General features: G+C 36.3%; 1 pseudogene; it reads left to right on the top strand.

Moving 5' to 3' along the window:
• Positions 1 to 4,135: 4,135 nt before the first annotated feature.
• Positions 4,136 to 4,792, top strand: LOC115231827 (annotated as a pseudogene).
• The last annotated feature ends 920 nt before the right edge of the window (positions 4,793 to 5,712 follow it).

Genomic DNA, 5,712 nt, shown 5'->3' with positions numbered 1-5,712 from the left:
GTATCGTCCACAGTCCCCCAATCTAAAAATAAATAATTAATTAATTAACTGCTTTAAATAAAACACAAGTGATTGATCTTGGTCACATTTCTTTATTAAGTCTTTGATGATGCCGATCTGTGTGTTGCAAATGGACTCCATTTCGTCCTGAATCTGGCCTGTGGGTGGAGGAGTACCAATTTGGTGTATTTGTGGACGCACTCCATGCCCTCCTTGTCTTCCTCCACTCCGTAGTTTCTGCACAGGCTGTTCATGGCCTTGCACGACTGTCGTAGGGCTGATATTCTGTGTTTGAAGGCCACGGACATGTAGTTCCTCTGCTTAGGAGTGGGGATTATGTTTAGACTCAGCAGTTCGATCACAATGTCGTACATGTCTATCAGTCAGGCTTGCTTATTACAGTCGTATAACTCCGCCTTTGCTAACACTTCTAGTCTCAGGTTCAGTTCGTCAATATTCATTCACACTAACAATCTATTTTATTACCAATTCAATTATTTGGTTGCCCACAGTAAAAATATTCAGTCAGTTTAAAAATTGAACAACATGGATTGGACAATGTTTATAATGCAGATGAAACTGGTGTTTTTACAAGGCGATTCCTTCTAAAAGTGTGTGCACTAAATTAAAGTCTGGAATAAGGTTGTCGATCGATTTTCTTTACTATTATGCGCAATTTGTTCTGGTTCCGATAAAAGAAGGCCTGTATTGATAGGAAGATTTAAAGTCCGAGGTGTTTTAAAAATTTCAACATTAGAAAATATGTTACCTACACCCATTCCACTAAGGCATGGATGAACCGTGAAATTCTTAACAAGTGGCTTAATGATTTTGATTGTGAACTTGTGAAGAAAAAAAGAAAAATTCTACTTGCAATAGATCAATGCCCATCTCATCAAGTTATTGTCACGTTAAACTCAATCGAAATTCTTGTTTTGCCTCCTAGAACTTCCTGTCTTGCAACCAATGGATCAAGGAATTATAAAATGCTTTAAAGCCGAATTTACCAATTTGAAAATAAATGATATAATCGAAAAGGTTGGGGCAGGGGAAAATTATCAGAATTCAATTAATGCAATCACCCTTGAAACTGCTGCGACATTAACATTCTTCGCTTGGAATAAAGTTACTCCTACGACCATTAAAAATTGTTTCCGTCATGCACAATGGATAAAATGTGAAACAATCACAATCAACAGTGAATTTAAGAACTACGAAAATAATTATGAAGAAATAATTAAGAAATTTCAAATTGACGATCCAATATCTTATAGTGAATTTGTTGATTACGAATATACTGAAAATAAAGAGCTGATGAAATTTTTAGAAAAATCTGAACAAGCTGATACATTACAGTCAAAAAAAAGTTCACTCAGTTAGTGATTTCATTTAATAATTATACTTAGGAAACAATAATTGAAAAGGAATCAAATGAGAAAAGAGTTGATCTCTCAGAAGCTTTCAGAGCTCAAAAGAAAATTAATTAAAAAATAAAATTTCTGATTTTTTTGGATATAAATAATTTCATGCTGTTAGTCATTTGTATATAAAAAGAAATACTTAATCTATATTTTAAGTTCATGTTTTAACTATAAAATATTATTTAAATTGCCGATTTTGGGGCCGACCAAAAAATCGGCGCATTGGAGAGGCTTTACTGTACAATTATTTGGCTACCCACAGTAAAAATATTTATTTGTTACAAATACTATTTGGTTAGCCACAGTGAAAATATTATATAACATCTATTTAACAAATACAACTATTAGGTTAACCACAGTAGAAATATTAAAATAAAGGAAAAAGTCAGGGACGTGAATTCCAGTGTTTGTGGTTGTCTCGAATGAGTTGTACAATGAGTGCCACGTCTGGGTCAATAATGCCGTTGGTGGAGTCCAACGAGCAAATGGCCTGGTCGAAAGTGACCTTGGCCAACTCACACGCCTTCTCCCTATCCCCCACAATCTCAAAATAGAACACAGACGCATTCAAGGCCAGTCCCAGCCTGGCCGTGTCGGTGGCAGCAAAGTCCTTGGACACGTGCAAAGCCCGTTCGTAGGCCTGTTGGGACTCCCTCACGTACGTCTCCCGCTCGTCCTCCTCCAACACCTCGGCCATGTACCGACAACAGTCCCCCACTCTGCCATCCACAAACACACCAACTGCTTCAAATAGAACACGAGGGAGTGCTCGTCCGTCGACTTGCTCATCAGATCCTTCATCACACTCAACTCACACGAGCTAATGTCCCTCATTTCCTCCACCAACTACTCCTCCATGTTTATCAATACACTCTGCCGGTATTTCTCCTTCCCCTCCACTTTCAAATACCCCAAAGACTTGCACGACTGCCGAGGACCTGATATTTTGTGTTTGAAGGCCGTCGATATGTAATTTCGCTGTTTTGCTGTGGGGGTTATGTCTCTCCCCAACATTTCTATCACCGTGTCGTACATTTCTGCTATTTATGCATATATACCGTCGTAGAGTTCCGATTTTGACAGTATTTCCAAACGCAGATCAATGTCCTCCATATCACAACAAACGCTTTTATATTTTATTTATATGAATAATTTACTTTAAGAAATTATCTATTTTGTTAATTTAAGTAAAGTTGGTAGGAAAACAAAATATTTGCATAAATTTATACTTCTCAGTAAGCAATTTGATTGAATTCTGTTCTGACCGATGGGTATCCGACATGGCTCTGGGAAGGACAGTTGATATATATACCGTTTTTTATTGGTCTACTCTCACTTTAATAGTATTAGAAAGGGCTGTAGATTTGTGTCCAAGACATTAAATTTTCGGAACTCAGTCGTGAGCTAAAAATTTAGTATTTTAAATTATTTACTGTGTAGTATTGATGTAACGCAGAAAATGTGCATATTCACAGAAAAGTCTGAACCCATAATATATAGTTAAATATTCTCATATAAGGATTTCGAAAACGTCAACTGTGGTGTTTACGCTTCCCAACATATTTACAGAAAAGAGATTGCAAATAGAAGCAAGTGAATTTCACGAGGCAACAGTAATATTTGAGCAAGCAAATGGTGGGTTAGTTTACTCAGAATAGATTGCAACTCCTGTTCTTATTCCTCAATAAATATGATATGCGGAAATGATGGAGTTTAATCAAATATTCAAATTCCACTAATTAACTAACCTAATTATTTATTCGGATATTTCCTTGTTACATTTCTTATCTCTAATCAGTGTTACATCCATCAATCAGAATTAAAGGCAAACTTGCACAAGGGGATTCTAAATTGCCATTAACTTTATTTGTGTGAATTACTTTAACACATCGGAGAAAGGGTCAACCATCCGAGGACTGTTATCTTGCCAAACGAGTCCGACCGCTTAGATCTGATGGGTGTTACCGTTGAGTGACCGTTAGGTTCTCAACTATCTTCTTAGTTATTTATCTACCTACCATCAAATTTTGTTTTTGGATGTTGATTATACAAGTAATAACAATCAGGAAAACTTTAATATCAGAAAATTAAAGGATTAACATTAAACTCATTATTTTATCAGAAAAGAAAAAGTAAAATAGTAAAGTTAGTATTATTTAATTGATGTTAATCCGACCTTGTCCGCTAGAGGTAAATCTACTCCTTTTAGAGTAGGAAGTAACCAACACCATTTTTTGATCCTCTGTCTCCAAGTTAGTTACGACTCTATTTCCATAATTCTCCATATTAAATAAAAACTAGATGCAATGGATTATCTTAGGAAAACAAAAATTGGAAATCCAAAAAGTTATTGACTAAAGTTCAAACTGCGAAAGAAAAGAACAGCCATCAAAACTTCGCCTGAAAAATTGAGTCCCGCAATAACGATGCAAGATTTTAAACCCCGTCGGTAAAAGCAGAAGTTCTAAAAGTCTTCAATCTATAAGACGAACTAATGGCAGATCATTTCGAAACGAGGAAAACCAACCACCAATTTCGAATCGCAATCTCAAAAAAATTAAACGACAAAGAAATCGTGTATTATTTAATTATTTATGACAAGTTTTAATAAATACATTTAAAACAATTAATAAATATTCACGTGATAGTATCTGAGTTATGGTGGTGCATTTAAGTAACACAAATAGGCAGACATTGAGAATACTCAAACAGAAATGTTGGTCGAGTCCCCCAAGGACACACGTGTAAAGTTGTTTGGTAAATGGGACGTGAATGAAGTAAAAGTGGAGATTCATTTGATGGTTGATTGTGGAGTGTAAACCCAGCCATACATCAAATTATTGGAGACCTTCGTCCCCCACAGTGCAGGCAGATACCAAGTCAAGAAATTCCGGAAGGCGAGTTGCTTCATCGTGGAACGGTGTGTTTGTTCTCTGATGAGACACGGAAGGAATAACGGAAAGAAGCTCAAAGCCATGAAAATCGTGGAACATGCCTTGGAGATAATCAACCTCCTCCTCAACGAAGTCAGAAATGTGTTTAAAGGATAGAACCCGGTGAAAGTGCTGGTTGTGGCAATCGAGAACTGCGGGCCGAGAGAGGACTCGACGAGGATCGGGAGGAAGGGGAGTGTGAGGAGACAGTCGGTGGACGTGTCCCCTCTCCGCCGAGTGAATCAGGCCATTTATAACATTGCTGTGGGTGCCAGGAAGGCAGCCTTCCGAAGTCAGAAGACAATCGTGGAGTGCTACGCCGATGAGGTCATCAATGCCTACAAGGTCACTCTTCTCACCATCCCCTAGAACACTACCAATTCATATGCTGTCAAACGTAGGGATGAAATTGAACGGGCTGGTAAAAATAATCGATAATTCTTTTTCTTGTTTATTTCTGGGTTGTTGTTGAGAAATATTACTGTCAAAGCTCTAAATATAAGCAGGCATTGATGTTATGTGGGAAATTGTGTGTTAGAGTAAGAGCTATTAATCGACGAAAAAGAAATACTATATTTCTTGCAGTCAAAAAACTGATTGTTGAACGCTCAATTAGTAGAAAATCTAAAAAGAAATAAATGACTATTAAATATGCCTCAATCTCCATAAGCCGAATACTTTGTCAATGGAGAAAATGATTATTTTTTCAAATTGAATGATTTATACAAGCAATAAATTCTTAGTTTAGTCTATTACTGACAAATCAAAGTTAAAAAACATTCTGTTTTCTGAATATCAGATAGTACTATTAACAGGTGTCTAAGACTTTCACCACACAGTAAAACAAATTGAAAAAATACTGACGAGGCAAAATATTGACACTACTATTGAACTAAGCAAAAAATATTTCCAGTTTGTGCGCGTGTGAAAAATGGAAGAGCCAATTTTGAAAACTCGCCTTATTAGACAGTGCCTCCAGTAAATAGCAGAAACATTTGTTTTTGCAGAGATGAATAAATATGGAATCATTTTCCATAAAATTTCGTCGGCAATAATAATGTTTGAAGAGTTAACACTACTGTTTGTGCTTTCTACTTTAAAGCTGGGAAAACGCTATACAGTAAAGTCTCTCATATTTGCCAAAAATGAGTCTTACTTATTCATTTAATCAAATAACACCATTAACGTCAAAATTTCTAGAGTTGATTAAATAACCTTTGATTATTTGTGGCGGATATTAGAATTAAAAAATGACGGATATCAGAATTTTTCCATTTCAAATATATTTTTGAGGCGGATTATGTGCAGAATAGGCGCTAACAAGCTTCGGTGATCCATAGTGATGGGTCTACGGTTTC

This window comes from Octopus sinensis, unplaced genomic scaffold, assembly GCF_006345805.1.
Source record: "Octopus sinensis unplaced genomic scaffold, ASM634580v1 Contig18900, whole genome shotgun sequence".
Classification (NCBI taxonomy): Eukaryota; Metazoa; Mollusca; class Cephalopoda; order Octopoda; family Octopodidae; genus Octopus; species Octopus sinensis.
Note: the sequence above shows the minus strand (reverse complement) of the source record. Positions and strands in the feature narration are given on the sequence as shown.